Below are 18919 nucleotides of genomic sequence, written 5' to 3'. Positions count from 1 at the left end.
CTGGTCACAAACTAGGAGAAACAATTAAACAGACATATACCCCCTCTCAGGGGCTTCAAACTGCTTTTTGGTTTTGTGGTCACCTTTATTAATTGAGTAAAAGCCTTCCCTTTGTAAGACTGAAAAGGCTCAGAGGTTTTTGCTAAAGGAGATTAAACCCATTTAAGATTAATTATTATCTCCACTCTGCATGTCATCCTTTCTACCCAATGCTTAACACCTTTTAAACATTATGGTTCTTGCACCCTAGGTCATCTGGGTGTTCTTTTTACTATATAATGCCACAGCTTCAGACACTCCCCTCACCTCTTCAAGGAGGTGAAAGTTGGGATTTGGGGGAAAACATTCTTTGATATTTATCCTATGAAAACCTGTTTGGACAAGAGGCATTCATGATAGCTTCATCTTTTCCAGCCTTCCTCTGAGTGGAGTTTCTGCTTATTATTCCTACTAATTGCACTTTTAATTATTCTTTTTGCTCATGTTTGGGCCCTGCATTTTTAACTTACTTGTGAGATTGGTTTTCTCCAGGCTCCAAGCTATGAACTTCCAACTATTTGTTCACCCTGAATCCGACTGGCTAACTGATTCTGACACCGAGGACCCGCTATTACTGAAGGCTACTGCCACCATGTTGCCTCCCTTCCTCAATCTGGACCTCACTGGGCAGGGCTAGCTCTATGTCCTTTATCAGCATGAAGCAGCTTTATTAGATAAGACCTCCATCTCTTTGTTCCAAATGAAATTGAGAGTGACTACTTGAGGGGGGAGGGGGGGAATGTATAGCTTCTATGAAAATATAGTGGTGGTTTGGAGGTCTCCAAATTTTAGGGGGGCTTCTGTGCTAACAATAAGTAAGTAATCCTAAATCTTCTGGCATTGGAGTCTGTCTCAGGGAATTCCCACACTCCCAGTCTAAGAACAACAATCTGTCTGATTCTGAATAGACCACTCCTCAATTCATTGCTGACTGTCAGATAGATTCTGGCCTCAGCATAATCATATGAACCAAACTCCTGAGGCAATAATGATAATCTTGTTAGGATAACCAAATTCTGCAGACCACTCCAGAGCTGTAGAATTAGCCTATCAGTGATGTCTCCTTCTGCTTCTGTTTCTCTGCTGAATTTTCTTTGAATTCAGTCCACGTGTAATAGTGTTACAATTACAATAAATTTTACCCCTTGACTAAGGAGATGGGTTCAAGCCTGCATATTCTTTTGAGACACCTTGCAACATCCTTCTATGACAGTTTGGGGTCCCCCTTACTAATCTCAACACTTGGAAGATAATTCTTTAACTCCTGTGGAAAAAGGCTGGGAGTGAAAGGCAAAGGCAGGGACTCCCCTGAACTTTCCCCCAAAACCCCATTAAGTACATTTAAATAATGACTCCAAACAAATTCTAAATCAAAACCCACAAAGAGATAGAATAAAATAATTTTGCAGCCCAAGATAACTTGGAAGATCTGCAGAAAAGGTTTGTTGCATCAGGATGAGAGTGGAGTACAATCCAGCACAGGCTGCACCAGCACAGCCCCAGCCCCAGCAAACCAGGAATAGACCTTAGGGCAACTGAATCAGTGGCAGCAGTGGAAATGTCCAGACTTTTCAGACCACAGACATCAAAGACAACTTAGAAAGTTGGCTGGAAAGGTTTGTCACACCTGGGTGAAAGTGGAGCACTGCCCAGCATAGGCCATGGCACTACAGCTCTAACAACCTTGGGAGCTCCTGAATCAGTAGCAGTAGCAGTGGCTTTCAGAAGTCTCAGTCCACAGATGGTAAGGGGGTCAAACAACTTGTCACAAGGAGATTACAGGGGGTCTCTTTGCTAGCACAGAGACAGTTCTCTGTTGCTTTTCCAATATTTGATTCCAAGTTGCAGTCCTGGGTGGTAGTACCTAGGTGGCAAGGAGGAGCACTAGCTCATAGGGGAAAGAGGGTGGGTGGAGTGATGGAAGGGAGGGCAGATTGGAGGAGGAAATAAGAAGGACAGAGTGGAAAGAGAGAATAGAATAAACAGAGGGGAAATAGATATAGCAAGAGTAATTGTGAAAAAAATTTGAATCAAGTTTCTCTGATAAAGGCCTTATTTTTAAAACATATGGAGTACTGAGTCAAATTTAGAAAAATAAGAGCTATTCTTCAATTGATAAAATAATCCAAAGATAAGAACAGTTTCAGATAAAGTAATTACAACTATCTGTAGTCATATGGAAAGATACTCTAACTCACTATTGATTGGAAAGTACTACCACTTACCTATTAGGTTGACTAAGAGAACAAAAAAGGGAAAATGATAAATATTGGAATGGATAGATGTGGGGAAAATAAGATATTAATGTACTATTGGTGGAGTTGTGAACTGATCTATCCATTTCTTTCATTTCTTGCAATATCATCTCTTAAAATTCTTTTCTTATAGCACTAGCTGCCAATTCTTGTGGGATCTTGACCATGGTTCCTTACCACCCGATCTGTTGCTAGTTATTTGTGATAAATTGTTGTTTCACCTAGAAGCTCTAGATTTTTGGTTATAGTATTTCTGGGATTTTTCATTTTGTGAGAAAAAAGGTATTATGGCCCTATAATTCTAGAGTTGTAAGTTACCTTGACCAAATATTCTGTATACAGGTACCTCACTAACACTGCATTTTAAGTTTATGCTTACTCTTCTTCCATGAACACAATATGTTTTGGTGAGAAGCATAGATTGCATGAAATATGAGAATTGTGTAAAATTTAACTAGAGGATGAACATTATATTATTATGCTTTACTATCTTTAATCTTGGAAATCTGTGGGAAAGGTATGCAAAAAAAAACTTTCTTGGGGATACAGCTTTTTCATTTTCATTTACATTTTGAATCTTTCCTTTGAGATCTGAGGAGATAATAGTCAAAGGCTCTACACCATATTGATTAGCTCTTTTTTTCTGGTGGCATAATGCCTGGAAATATTCATTTCTATGCATTGATTCCTGTTTGTACATTTCTAGACTGTAATTAAAAAGGAATTCTTGCATGGGCAGGGGGAGGAGTCAGAATACATTTGTATTAAGAGGATAGTGGTGGCAGAAAAGTTATAGGTGAAATCAATAATCATCACCCCAAAGAGAAGACAAGCTAGAGATAAAACCTAGAAGGCAGGTCCCAGGAGAAAGGTATCACAAAGAACTGACCAAGGGAGTGAAGGTATAAATGAGGAAAGCCTAAAAGGGAAAGTAATGAGTAGAGAACAGCTTCTAGAAGGAAACTTGCATCCCTTTCCCTCTTCACTCTTAATCTTAACATCCTCTGGGTCCATGTGACTTATCCTGCCCAACTTATTATTCCTCAAAGGGGCATAAGGTATCAGTGTAAATCTTAGTTTCATTATTCTTATGATTATCAATTCCCTAACCCTATACCTTAAGAACTAGAGGTACAATCTATACCTAAGTATAATAACTGTCCTAAATCCAATGCAAGAATGCCATTTTCCATGACAGAAAAAAGATAATGGCAAATTTTGGAGGGAATGTGAGATAACTGGGACACCAATGCATTGTTGGTAGAGTTGTAAATGCCATTCTGGAGAACAATTTGGAACTGTGCCTAAAGAATTATCAAACTGTGAACACTCTTAATCCAGCAGTGTCACTATTGGGTTTTTATCCCAAAGAGATCATAAAAGAGGAAAAAAAGATTAACATGTGCAAAAATGTTTGTAGAATTCTTTTTGTGGTGGCAAGGAATTGGAAGTTGAGCAGATGCCCATCAATTGAGGCATATGAATGCAATGGAATATTATTGTTCTATAAGAAATGATGATAATAAAATGTACTGTTGGGGAAAAAAAAAAGAAATGATGAGCAGGCTGATTTCAGAAAAGTCTGGAAAGACTTATATGAACTAATGCTAAGTGAGGTGAGCAGAACCAAGAGAACATTGTATTTAGTCACTACAAGATTATGTGATGATAAAGTTGTAATGGACTTGGCTCTTTTTAACAATGAGGTGGTTCAAGGCAATTTCAATAGACTTGTAAAGGGAAGTGCCATCCACATCCAGAGAGAGAATTATGGAAACTGAATGAGAATTAAAGAATAGTATTTTCTTATTTTTGTTGTTGTTTGCTTGGTTTTTTTTTTTCTTTTGAACAGATTTTTCTTGCATAGCATGAGGAATATCAAATATGTTTAGAAGAATTGAACATATTTAACTTATATTGAATTGCTTGCTGTCTTGGGGAGAGGAGAAGACTGAAAGGAGAAAAATTTGGTATATAACGTTTTGAAGAGTGAATGTTGAAAACTATCTTTGCATGTATTTGGAAAAATAAAATATTTTTTAAAAAGACCATGTAATTTTCTTCCTGTTTGATTAGTCAATTATTTTAATCCAAGCTTGATCATTACAGCAAAAATCTCAGCCTTACAATTATTGTTACTTAAAATGATTGCTTATAATTCAACTGTTATCATAAAAAAATCCCAGTGTTCCAGGGTTAAAGTATAATTTATACCAACTCTGAGGTATGTATTATTTAGTTTAAACTAAATAATACATACCTCAGAGTTGGTATATAGTAGTTTTCTTTATTTGCTGTCCATATTTATACTTTCATATAGCTAATACCCCAGTTCAAGACTTTAAAACCACTTTCCTAGATTACTATAATGAATAATTCATCAGTCTCCTAATTGATCATTATGCTTTCATTTTCTTTCTTTTCCAATACACTTACCACATAGTTGCCAAAATAGTATTTCTGATATACATATTTTCATCTTGTTCTTAAAATCTTCAGTGGTTTCCTATTACTTCTAAACAATACTGCTCTTCACCATCTGGACCTACATTCCTTTTATTGAATCAAACCACAAATATTTCTTAGATAACTACTATGTGTCAAGGACAGCATTAGGTGCTAGAGGCATCAGTACAGTGAGTGAAACAATTTCTTTTCATAAGTATCTTATATTCTTATAAAGGAGATACCAAAGATGTATATAAGTGTATACAGAATAAATATAAAGTGAGTAAATAGAAAGAAAATGCAAGGTATTTTGCAAGGAAAGTCATTAATAGTTGGTAAATCAAAGAAAACTTCATATTAACTTTTTGAGCTGCGTCTTAAGAGAAGTTTTCTATCAAGCAGAATGAGGAGGGAGTATATTTTATACCTCAGGATTGGCTTGCAGTCCAGGCAGGGGACAGCTAGTCAAAAGATGCAGAAACAAGAATTGAAGTGTCCTGTGTGAACAAATAAAAGGCCAATTGGACTGTACTGAAGAGTATAGGAAAAAGAGAAATGTAAACAGCTAGAGAGAGGTTGAAGCCAGGATATAAAGAGCATTAAAGGCTATATGAAGGAATTTTTATTTACTTCTAAAAGCACAAAGAAGCCACTGGAGGCTGATGAGTAGCTGAATGACATTGTCTGGCATTAAGGGAAATTATTTTGGCAAGGTAATAGAAGATGAACTGAAGAGGAGAGAGACTTGAAACAAACAGATTTACTGAGAGGCTGTTGTAATAATCTGGGTGAGTAGTGATGTAAATGCCTGAAATAAGTTATAGTTGTACAAATAAAGAGAAGGGAATGGATATGAGAGATGTTCTTGAAGTAGAAATAGCAAATATAATAACTGACTGGATATATGGATTAAGAATGAGGAGTTGAATCTAACAACAAAATAAACAACAACAAAAAAGAAACTAACTAGGTTAATAGAATCCTAGAAAACCTAAATATGAGAAACCTCTGAAGAAAACTGAATAGGAACAGAAGGAAATACACCTTTTTCTTGGCAGTATATGGCACCTATACAAAAACTGACCATATATAAGGAAATAAAAACCTCACAATCAAATGTGGAAAAGCAGAAATAATATATTCAATAAATAACCAGGGAAAGATAAACTAAAAAACAATTGGAAATTAAATAATCTAATTCTATAACATGAGTTGGATCCACAGCGAATCACAGAAATAATTCATAATTTCTTCCAAGAGAGTGACAATAATGAGCCAACATACTAAAACTTATGGGATGCCCCCAAAGCAGTTTTTAGGGGAAATTTTATATCTCTAAAGAGATACATGAGTAAAAAAGAGAAAGAGGAGATTGATGAATTAGGCATTCAAGTAAAAAGCAAATTAAAAACCCCCAATTAAATACCAAATTAGAAATTCTGAGACTCAAAGGAGAGATTAATAAAATAGAAACTAAGAAAACTATTAAACTAATAAATAAAACTAAAAGTTGGTTTTATGAAAAAAAAACCCAACAAAATAGATAAACCTTTGGTTAATATGATCAGAAAAAAAAAAACAACAAACCACTAGCATTTAAAATGAAAAGGGTGAACTTATCACCAATGAAAATAAATTAAAGCAACAATTAAGAGTTATTTTGCCAAACTCTATGGTAGCAACTGAATGAAATAGATGAATATTTACAAAAATGTAAATTAATTAGGTTAACAGAAGAGGAAATAAATTACTGAATCCCATTTTAGAAAATGAAATTGAATTAAGTTATTAATGAACTTTCTAAGAAAAAGTCTTCAGGGCCAGATAGATTTACAAGTAAATTTTACCAAACATTTAAAGAACAATTAATTTCAATACTATATAAACTATGTGGAAAAATAGGTTAAGAAAGAGTACTGCCAAATTCTTTCCATGACACAAATATCACACTGATATCTAAATCAGGAAGAGTCAATACAGAGAAAGAAAATCAATCTCCCTAATAAATATTGATGCAAAAATTTTAAATAAAATATTAGCAAAGGGGCAGCTAGGTGGTGCAGTGGGTAGAGTACCAACCCTGAAGTCAGGAGACCTTGAATTCAAATTTAACCTCAGACACTTAATACTTCCTAGCTTTGTGACCCTGGGCAAGTCACTTAACTCTAATTGCCTCAGCAAAAAAAAAGACCAAAAACAAAAACAAAACTACTAAAAGTTATCAAAGAAATTACAACAATTTATCATCAGGATAATATACTATGACCAAGTGGGATTTATACCAGGAATGCAAGATTGATTCAATATCAGTAAAACTATTATCATAATCAATCATATCAATAACAAAACCCACAGAAATCATATGATATTCTCAATAGATACAGAAAAAGCTTTTTTACAAAATACAGCACCCATTCCTATTTAAAAAAACACCAGAGAGCATAGGAATAAAGGAAGCTTTCCTTAAAATAATAAGCAGTATCTATCTAAAACCTACAGGAAGCATTATTTGTAATGGAGAGAAGCTGGATGCATTCCCAGTAAGATCAGGAGTGAAACAAGGATGCCCATTATTACCACTATTATTCAACATTGTACTAGAAATGTTGGCTTTAGCAATAAGGAAAAAAAAAAAGAATGAAAGGAATTAGAATATGCAATGAGGAAATAAAACTAACACTCTTTGCAGATGATATGATAATATACTTAGAGAATCCTAGAAAATCATCCAAAAACCTACTGGAAACAATTCTCAGCTTTAGCAAAGTTGTAAGATATAAAATAAACCCACACAAATCATCAGCATTTCTATATATAACTAACAAAGCTGCGTGTATATGTGTGTGTGTGTGTGTGTGTGTGTGTGTGTGTGTCTGTGTATGTGAAAGAGAGACAGAGAGAGCAACAGAGACAACAGAATGAGACATAGAGACAGAGACAAACAGAGACAGAAAGAGATAGAGAGAGAGAGAGAGAGAGAGTTAAAGCTTAAAACACAACCTGCTGGAATAACTAAATTTATTTCATAGTAAATATTCTTTTTCATACTTCTCACTTTTCACTTCAACTGGAACATAAATTCTAGACCTATTGCCTATTCCCTGAACTCAACATGGAAGGAATTTGAGGCCTAACAGTATAGAATTTTTAGTTTAGAAAAATCCATACCCCCACTTAACTCTGAGAGAGATTTGAACTTTTTGAGTGACTCCTGGGAGTTTTAAAAAAGAAGTAAACAATGGGTAAGGGAAGGACAGTACAGCATATGGAGCAGAGCACATACATATAACACAACACTATGGATTCCCTGAAGGCATCTTGCAAATGTTGCTCTGTAACTATGAAATAGATTTCAGGTCAAAATCTCAATTTGATGGAGCAAGGAACTTGGGCAAATGTGAAAGGGTCCAAATACCCCTTGAAAAAACCCAACTTTTTTTTTTTCATTTCCCCAAATTGCCTTCCTCATGCCTGTTTCAGTCATTCTATATATTTTTCTAGGCATTTAAAGCTATATCTTACCTTGATTTTCACTTCATAGAAAAACTATGGTTAATTATAAATTCTTATACTTCAAGAATTTATACACACATATATACATTATTAAATAATTAGGTATACATATATTTACATATTTATCTTTAATATATATATATATATATATATATTTGTTAAATACATTTGTGTACACACAGTAAAAGAGGAAACCAGTAACTAATTCATCTAAATTCATATGATTATTTAAAAAAAAAAGGTAACAGGACCTTTTCCTGTCAGATTTCCTGTCAGTGGTCAGATTTCATTTCTAATCTGAGAGATTAAAGCTATATGCAATTTTTATTAATAATCTGCATTTTTTGAAAAGATCCCCAAAGTAGCAAGAGGAAGCAATCAAATGGACACAAAGGTCACTTTTACCCTGATAAACTAAAATAAACTTGTTACAACAGGGTGTGGCTGCTAAGGATTTTTAAGCAATTCAGCCTTAGATGCAAAAGAGAATTACAGATTGGGAAGGGTTCTGGTTGCAGCCAAACTTTACCCTCCACAGAGACACCTAGTGGTTACATTAGCCATCAATTTCCTCTCTGTAATCATCCACCACAGAATTCCCTTTATTTACTAGTTTACTAAACTTGCCAAAAATAGGAAATGATGTTAATCTAGTATGATCTGTTCTTGATGATGTTTTCTGGCTCTTTGTGACCACTACTTCCCCTTTTAGAAGTTCATAAAGCATGTTTTAATGATGCATTGCAGAATTTCCCTAGAAATTACAAGTTAATCTTGTTATTTAAATTGATTATTCTTTGATCTGATTTTTGTTATGCAACCTGATAAATGTGGAAATATGTTTAGAATAATTGTATATGTTTAACTTATATTGAATTATTTGCTATCTAGGGGAGGGAGGAAGAAAAATTTAGAACACAAGGTTTTTCAAGGGTTAATGTTGAAAACCATCTCTGCATGTATTTTGAAAAATAAAAAGCTATTATAAAAATAAAAAAATCTAATAATTATAATACTAGGTTGAATATTAGATTCTCTTCCCTTTTTTGAAAACTAGAGCAATTTTTTTTCCAATCTTGTTAGCTGCAGTGTTTCAAATATCAGTCACAATGGCTCATTGATTACATTGGCTAAATTTTTCAGGAAATAGTTCACTTATGACAAGTGACTTGAATTTGTCAAGGGCAATAAGGTGTTCTTCTGCTAGCTCCTTACTTATTTTGGATATTAACCCCCTTTTAGTAATTTTTTTTTTGTTTAGCGTCGCCCTGTCTTTTTAAACGGCAAGAAGCACTGCTTTAGTATTTCATCCCTTTTGTATATTGTCAAGATAGTTTTTAAAAAACAGAATTCAAGATTTTTTTTTTCTTATTCTGAAAGTCAACAAAACATCCTTTATAGGTAATATTTAAGTTTATAATTCTAGTAATATTTAAGTTTATAATTCCAAGTCAACACAAGGAATTCTCTACAAAGAATGAAGTGCCAAATTGTTATTGCCATAAATATAGTGAAATGCCTTTCTCAACTGGTTTTTATAGAATCATTTCCTATCCTAACATATATCATTTTCTCTGACTTTAAGGTCCCATCAAAAGTTAAATGAATCTGGATTTTAAAAATACACACACACACCTTTTGACTAGTTTTTTTAGCCTATAGCATAATAATTTTAAAAGTTGATGGGAACTCTGAGGTCATCTAAATTAATCCCCTCAGTTTTGTAGATGAGAAAACAGAAGTCTAGATGAGTGAGGTGACTTACCCATGGTCACATAAATAGTACATTCATTATCTAAAAGGTGGATATAGGTCTTCTAATTCCACATACATTTAACATTTAACATATATTTACACTATTTGCTTGACTCATTCACTTTTCACAGTACTGTTGTCACTTTAATCTCACAAAACTCTAGTCTTATTTCCTAGCAGTTAAAGTCAAAAGCGTTTCTTAAGCACCTATGATTTGCAAGCATTGTGCCAGATGTAAGGACCTGGTAAGTTACAAAGGAAACCTATTTCTCCTCTTCTCCCCTTCCCTCCCTCCCCCCCAAAAAAACCCCCCAAAACAACTCTACAGATACTGGTACACAGTAGGGACTTTTAAAAATGCTTGTTGAATGAATCAGGAGAATCCTTACCCTCAAGAAGCCTACTTTATACTGGGGCAATAATGTCAAATAAGCAAAATAAGGTTATTTGATGAGAGAGTACTTGCAACTGGGAATGGGAAAGAAAATTAAGAAAGGCTTCTTTTAGAAGGTCACACCTGTGCTGAACATTGAGAAAACTAGAGATCTAAAAAAATATAAAAACCTAAATAAGAATGTAGGGCATTCCAGAAATGGCAGGGGGCGGGGGGAGAGGGGGGAGATCTGTTTTTTTTGTTTGTTTGTTTGTTTGTTTTTAGTGTTTTTTAAGTGGGTATTTAATGGACAGAGTTGAGGGGATCCATGGATAGATTTCAAAAGAATTGTAACCATGGATAGGAAAAAAAGGCAACTTTATTTTCACTAACCTTTGGTTCCTTTTGTAATTCTATGTAAAATATTTTGTGCATTTCAAAACATTATTCTGAGAAGGAATCCATAGGCATTACCAAATTATATCATGATAAAAAAACCCAAAAAACCTCAAGCCTCCATCAATATACAAGATTATCATCTGAGAATCATTTAGTCAGTCAACCTAAAGTACTTTTTTAGGAAAAAGTATTTATTAAGACAACAAGGACAGCTAGATGGCAGTTAGGTGGCTCGATTATTAGATTTCAGGCCATGGAGTCAAGAGGATCTGAATTCAAATGTGACTTCAGACACTTATTAACTCTGTGACTCTGGACAAGTCATTAAATCCTATTAGCCTAGTTTACTCATCTAAAATGTACTAAAGAAGAAAATTGACAAATCACTCCAGTACCTTTGCCAATAAGTCCTCGAATGGAGACATGAATAGTTGGACATAACTAATCAAATAGACAACAGCATCAGTAAGGACAATTGGTACAAAACATCTATCCAAAAGTCTGTGATATAGTCTCCCCTAAGTACCTACAAAGTCCAGGGGTAATTGGGTTAAAATATAGAAAACCCATGGCAAAGGGGTAAAGCTCCTGGTTGCTGTAAATGTTTTTGTCCTATTTATGAGAAGCTCAAGAAGTTCCCTTAAGTAGGGTGAATCTGTCCTTTCTGTCCTTTTCTCCCAATGCAGACATTGCTATCAGTAGATCTAGGAATATTACTAAGACACGAATAAGAGAATGGAAAATCCAACATCATTCAATCATTCACCACATTCACAAAGACATCCTCAGTTAAAAGTATGGTAGGAGGGAATGATATTTGGCTGAGACTAGAGCTGAGGCCTCTTTTTTTCCCTCTCCTACCATTTCTTCCCCACTCTCCAGTCAGTTACTTCTCAAGGAATTTATTGGAATTCTCTCCTGGCTAACCACTTGCTGGAATTCTCTGATTTCTGCTAGCTCAGTGTTTTTATAGGCCCCAGAGGGCATAATGAAATCCTTAGCCATTTGGAATATACTTTCTATTTGGTATCCTTTCACTTCAGCAAATGGCTTTCAATGACTTTTCAAACCTAGCTTAAAACTGAATCATTCATAAAGTCATGTGAGGAAATCTAACGTAGAAGGCATGATGGTGAACATTTGGGTAAAATTCAAACTGTAGTAATATAATCAATATTGCTACTGGGGTTAACTATAGACTGATTAGATAGAAAGAGGAAATAGATGAGAACTTTAGGAAACAATTCACAAATCTCATTCCTACACACGGCCAGAGCTCACTTATCTATTAGTATTTTCTCTCTCTACCCTGAATAAAACAGTTAATAATTTGTCTTGCCTGATCATTTCATTCTTCAAAAACTTGAAGAACTTGGGAACTGCTGTTCTAGGTCTGATTTAAAAATATGATTCCAACAAGAAAGAATTTTAAAAACTATGGGAACTTTATATGGAATTGACCACTATACCATATTATTTGTTTAAAAAAAAAAAGAAAGAAAAAGACAGACAAGGCATATTGACATATACCATATATTTTATGAGAGCAGATTTCTTTTTTTTTCTCTGACAGTATCAGACATTTTTTTTTTTAATAATTATAATTTTTTATTGACAGAACCCATGTATGGGTAATTTTTTACAACATTATCCCTTGCACTCACTTCCGTTCTGACTTCCCCTCCCTTCCTCCACCCACTCCCCCAGATGGCAAGCAGGGCTATACATGTTAAATATGTCACAGTATATCCTAGATACAATATATGTGTACAGAACTGAACAGTTATGAGAATAGATTTCAAAGGGTTTTACAAAAACATAATAAGTTCTCATAAATTAAAATTCTCCAAGGGAAGTAAGTCCATGTGGGATGAGAAGCCTTAAAAATAAAATTCTAATGACATAAAAAGAAAGAATCCCAGTCATGAAGAAGAAAAAGAATTGTCAAAGGTAAATGCACAATTAATTCATCAAGAAATTTATATTTTAAAAAGGCATCTCAGACAAAGAAGCAAAGACAGGTAATAGAGGATAAATATAGAAGTGTGACATGATTCTATTGTAGTATTGTCAAGAGTAAAAAAAATTCAGAATGAGCTGAGATTGTTGAGGAAAACTAAAGAAAATGAAAAGACTTTGATTCTTATAAAATATATCCATATTAGGGACAGAATTGCTTCTTGGAGTGGATGGTTAGATGAGAAGAAACAATGAGAAGAAAGAATTGTTTGGCTGTTATTGTGTTTCTGTTTTTTTTTTTTTCTGCAAAGTAAAATGATCTGTCATATAAAAATAGAAAAATGCCAACAAGAAATTTATAACTAATATAAGTCAGGGAAGTATCGGCATCCTTTTTATCCTTTTAGAGAATATTTAGAGTATGGAAGAAACCAATCTATACTGAATGAATTTTGTTTTAGACAAAATCTGTCAAAGGCAAATGAGAACATTTTGTCTGACCCAATGTCCAACCTACATTTTATAGTAATTTTTAAACAAAAAATGAAATTTTGGAACAAAGCAAAATCAAGATGCAATATACAATTTTTTGATTTACCAATTGTAATGGTTAATTGTTAATGATGGCTGACCCTTAGAGAAATTTTTTTCCCTGTCTTCACTCTTTCAAAGTTCAAGAAAATTCACAAATGAGCAGTATGTATCTTAAAATAAACCATTTAATCTGGTCTCCAGGGAATAAAGATCTTTCCCTGAAATCTTCTTTTCAAGTATCACTGATTAGGTCTTTGATTCAAGAGAAAGCAAGCACCTGAAGCCAGGACACTAATATTAATTCTTAGTATTTTATGACACAAACAACTGAGAATTAAAGCTTCTACACCTAGGCCAGATGAACTATATCCATTCTCAGAATCTTTTGAATATAATTGCTGAACCACAATCAGTTATCTTTGAAAGATCCTGAAGAATAAAAAAGATAGCACAGGATTAAAATAGGGAAAGCGTTTTTTTTATTTTTTTTTTATTTTTTAAAGAGTTTGACTTTATTATGAGTGAAATTCTAGTATGTATTATTAAGCTGGTTAATATATGTCCAGAAATGGAAGTAGTGTCCACAAAGCATCAGTTTAATAAGCTAATCTTATTTCTTTCTATTTTTTTCCAGGGTTACTTAATTGATAATCAAAGGAATACTGACAATAAAAATAAATATATTCTAACAAAGCATTTGACAAAATCTCATGTTATTCTTGTGGAAAAGATTGACTAGACATTAGTGTAATCAAGGGGATCTGGAATTGGATGAATGCTTTCAGTCAAGTTAATAGTATATTTTCACCTTGGAAGTTGGTTCCAGGAGAGTGTTTCAGTGATCTATGCATGCTTGTCTCCATGCTATTTCATGCTTTTATCAATGATTTGAGCAAAGACTATAAATATATGACATGTTCCTCAAGTTTATAGGATAAAATATTTAATAAATTGAATGAGAGAATAAAGATCAAAAAAAGATATGGGCTGAATCTACTTTGATGAAATCTCATTTGGATGAATATAAAATTCTTAAATTTAGGTTAAAACAAATCAGCTTCACAAGTAAAGATGAGGGAAATATTGTAAGGGAGAAATTTTTGCAAAACAATATATATCTCAGGGAATTTTAGTTAACTATAGGTTAATAAATGAAGATTCCAGATTTGGAATATACCTATATTCTAGTGTGATGTGGATAAGGGTCTACCACATGCCTAGATTGCCTAAACGGATATGCTTTGACAGCATCTCTCCACATGGAAGGATTAAGAGACTTTTTCCAGAAGAATCATAATGCTGCATGAGCAAGGTACATGAATTGGGAGATACCTAGTTAGCTAGGTTAGGATGGTGTTAAGAATGCTGGGCCTGGAATCAGAAGCACTTGAGTTCAAAAGGGGCCTCAGATACTTACAAGTTGACTGACCTCAGGCAAGTCAATTAAATTAAGTTAACTTGTTTGCCTCAGTTTCCTCAGCTGTAAAACGGGGAGTAATACTACAATCCAATTTCCAGGACTGTTGTGAGAATCAAATGAGATGACATTTGTATAGTACTTAGCACAATGCTTGGTACATAGTGGGTGTATTATATATAAATGCTAATCAATAGTATTATTATTATTGTCTGAGCACCTGTTAAGGAATAGACTCTATTTTGGACATGGAATCATTCAAAAAGGCCTTCCAGCACCACATGAGAGAACTCAGTGACTAGTGAAAGGAATAGAACCTTTTACCTTTTAAATTTAAAATGTCCAGAGTGCTACCAGGGAGCTTGGAAGTTTAACCAGTACAGCAATGATTCCCTGAGGCATGAGGAGAATAAAGCGTCCTCATCATCCATTCTTTTCAATTTATGTTTCATGGCAACACTGCATCAATACCTTGAAGAACTGAGTGTTTTTGGAAAGTGAGACTTCTGGAAGTTTCTTAGCCCAAGGGCATTTATGCCACATCTGGGCATGAACTTGTTGGAACCAATTCTATGTTGGAACTGAGCTGGGAACTGATCCACTCCCTTCTTCCCAGACTAAGGTAGGTCAGGAGGAGGTTATGACCTCAAAGCATTGGGAAAAAATATTTTTACATTTGTTTTTGTTATATCTTTGAAGTAAATACTCCTATGTTAAAAACTATCCCATGCTATATGGTTAAATGGAACTGAGCTGCTACTTACTAGGTCCCTAAAATAAAGGGAACAAGGTTGGTGGGGGCTGTAGACTATGGCAAAGGATGGAGATACCCACAAATCTCTCTGGGTAACTTAGAACAGGGTTTCTTAAACTTATCCCAACTTGCAACCCCTTTTTTTGCCCAAGAAATTTTTTATGTAACGTGGGATATATAGGTATATAAAAATAGGAATACAAATCAAATGTTTACCAACAATAAATCATAATTTCATGATTCTGACATTCAGTTACAAGACCCCATATGGATTGGTGACCCACAGTTTAAGAAACTGGGCCCTAGAACGCTGAGTTGGCATAAGTAGTCTACCTAGCCCTAAGAAAATGGGGCCAGAGCTTACATTATGCTTTATATTAAATAAAGCATTTATTAATCAATTACTTTGTGTTACGCACTATTCTGGGAATACAAATACTATACAGGCAAAAAGAAAGTTTTTGCTTCAAAGGGCTTGCATTCAAAAATGTGAAGATAATACACAATAGAGGGTTAAAAATCTGGGGTAAAGGGGAAGATACTTGAACAAGGGGCAAGCTAAAAAGGTTGGCGATTCAGGAGCTGAGCAGTCTTCAAAGTGGGCATGGCTGGAATGCTATTAATTGGAGATTCTGGGGATAATTCATTAACTAATTAAAAGAGGATGCCTCGTGGGTGGAGGCATGTCCAGCAAGAGAATGTGGCTGTGATGGAGATGGAAAAATCTAGAGTCAGGAGTTTAGTTAGGTTATGAGTTAGCATGGCTGGCATAGATACTTTCTCAAATAGAGGGTTTGGAGAGCAACCCCTAGGTCATATTTGTTTATGCAATCAATGTTGGTGTGGTGCTTTGGGAAGAGGTTTCACATTTTTAAAGAATAATACAGACGTCTTTCTTTCAGTGTGACAGGAGTGTGAGGTAGGGTGGCTCAAGATAATACTACCCTCAGAGATTTTCAACAAAATAAGCCCCATTTTACATGTGACCAAGCTTTATCTCTTATATTTTTATCTCTTATTTATTTCTTATAGGTCTTCAGGCAAAAAGTAGCTGTCCAGTTTAGGGATTGTTGTATACCAAACAACAAATGTGTTGTTTTGGTATAGATTGAAAGAGAGAACCTTTCAAGTACTTTCCAGCTCTGTGTTTTTGTTTGTTTTGTTTGTTTTGTTTTGATTTTTACAACTGTAAGGACATTATCTCCCACTCTGTGTATGTATGTATGTATGTTTATGTATGCATATATGTGTATATGTTTATGATAGATGTTTCATTGCTGGATGTTTCTGTTTGGATCTTTTGATTTGACTCCATTGTGTGGTGAAAAGAGCAATAAACTACAACTTAAAATCTCAATTCTCTTTCTAATTTTGCTATTTTTTTGGTAATGTATTAATTTCTTTGAATCTCAGTTTACTCATTTGTCAGTCCTGCTTTCCTCACAGGATTGTGATGAGGATAATATGTGAGGAGGTACTTGTAAGATAAAAAGCACAGCACAAACATCAAGCATTATTGATATTTTATGTATTTATAAAAAAGTAAAAAGGAGCATGCTATAAAATGATACTACAATACATCTTTGAACTGCAATTTGAAAACTTTTTTTTCAAAGTACGAACCAATGTACTTTGTCATATTAAGTTATGAGTCAAGAACTTAAAATTTCTGAATAAGTTAAATCTCAGCATTGAACTTGAAAAATAATCATGGTTTAACCAGAGAAAACACAAGAGGGCAATCTTGCACAACAATAGTATGTTTGCAGAAACAAAAAACCCTTCTAAATCAAATGAGCTTAATATTTAATAGAACAAAAATAGTTGAGGCACTGATAGTAGTTATGTTTTGTTACACATTTTGGCAATGTAATAGTTAATAAAGGATAACTATCTAATGCTCAATGATAATATCAATACAAATTGCATGGATTTTAGATACATTTCTTTTATCTTAGAAAGAAATGGCTTTATCTTCCTTTTGGGTCCCTGATGAGCTGCCTGGTTTTCAGTGTACTAAATAAAGTTAGGCATATCTGAAATACAAGGAAATAAATCTGACACAAAAGAGATTCCTTAAATCTTGCCTAATGCTGAGTAGATATTATTATTTTAGAGAATTATACAGAAGGGTAAACTGAAAAGAGAAGAGTCATGGTCTACTGATCAGGAGACTCTTAGACCTTAATCCTTAATCTTTAACCAGACCTTCATTTCCCGGCAATTAAGTGGAACCGTGCTTTCAGCTTTCAACTGGCTGACTATGCCCTCAAAATTGAGAGCAAAGAGAAATGGCAGATTTAGTTCAATTATAAGTACATCTTTGTACCTATACATTTTTAAGGAATTATTATTTCATAGACAAACCAAAGCTAGAAATGCAGCAGATTCTGTGTTTGGAGTAACTATCTACTCTTTTCTACCTTTAAAAAAAATCTAAATTAAAAGTTTATTTTAAGATCATTAGGAATACAATACCAAATAGTTAAGATAGAAAACAATTTCAGAAATAAATTGTTTCTTATTCTTTCTCTTCTGGGTCATCTTTGCAAATAATGATCTATTAACTTCAGCAAATGTGCACTCAGAAATATATCAGTTCATTCATGTCAATATGATATTGGCTGTAATCCGGCAGTCCTATTCAGGGTAGTCTAGGTTTAAGATTAGAACACAATAAGATTCTCACCTAGTCATAAAATGCAAAAACTTGGTTTACAGTAGAATTTGAAAGGATAAAATTCCTATTTAAATTTAAAAATATTGATTCCCCTCCAAACCATCAATTGACTGTACTCTATTGAGAAAGTATCTCAGATGGGAATTCTGAAAAATTTCAGACAACTATACTCACAATAGATCGTATTTTATGCCTCAAGCAGTAAGGAAACCAAACCAAGGTCTATCTTCAGGATGGCCTCTTCCCTCCACAATAAAGGAATGCCAGCTTAGCCAGCATAAAGCAAGGTCCATTATTACCATTGGGAGTTACTTTATAACTGTTTTTGTGGAATCAAACCTCAGGTGAACACACACACACACAAAAAAAAAACAATTTTATAATGTAGGGCTGCTGCCACCCCTGGTAATAGTCTAAAATAATCACATCATCTAAGAAGTAAAAAATAAGTTATAGCTGAATACCACCTCTAATGTATTAGATTTAATAAAAAAAATTCCCAATCATAAAAAACTTTAGTAAAACGATTAAATAATTAACAATATTTTCTTTTAAAGATGGTGCTTTAGAACTACTTTCAAAAGAAACAAATGCCATAGGTGCATTTTGTGCCATTCTCACTAATTCCTAGCAATTCATTCTAATAACTAATTCTAATTTACCTTTAATCCTAATTTCACAGTCCACAGTCCTTTCTGATGGTTTGTCCTCAACATCTGGACTAGCCTGGGGTCAAAGTACCCTAGTTGGCTCATTTTTGATCTTCTCCTACTGCTTAGAACTTCAATTGTTG

The 18919-nt window shown here is 34.0% G+C and overlaps 1 protein-coding gene across 1 annotated transcript in view; it reads right to left on the bottom strand.

The window, feature by feature from the left end:
* Positions 1 to 18906, bottom strand: part of NAA30 (N-alpha-acetyltransferase 30, NatC catalytic subunit) — a 51231-nt gene extending 32325 nt beyond the window's left edge. The window contains exon 1 of the mRNA XM_031952637.1: positions 18789 to 18906. The gene's annotated coding sequence lies outside the window, so the exon portion shown is untranslated. The remainder of the gene's footprint in view (positions 1 to 18788) is intronic.
* Between the last annotated feature and the right edge of the window lie 13 nt (positions 18907 to 18919).

The sequence above is a fragment of the Sarcophilus harrisii genome, chromosome 2 (genome assembly GCF_902635505.1).
Source record: "Sarcophilus harrisii chromosome 2, mSarHar1.11, whole genome shotgun sequence".
NCBI classification, from domain to species: Eukaryota; Metazoa; Chordata; class Mammalia; order Dasyuromorphia; family Dasyuridae; genus Sarcophilus; species Sarcophilus harrisii.
The sequence above is the reverse complement of the archived record's forward strand: the minus strand, read 5'-3'. Positions and strand labels throughout refer to the sequence as shown.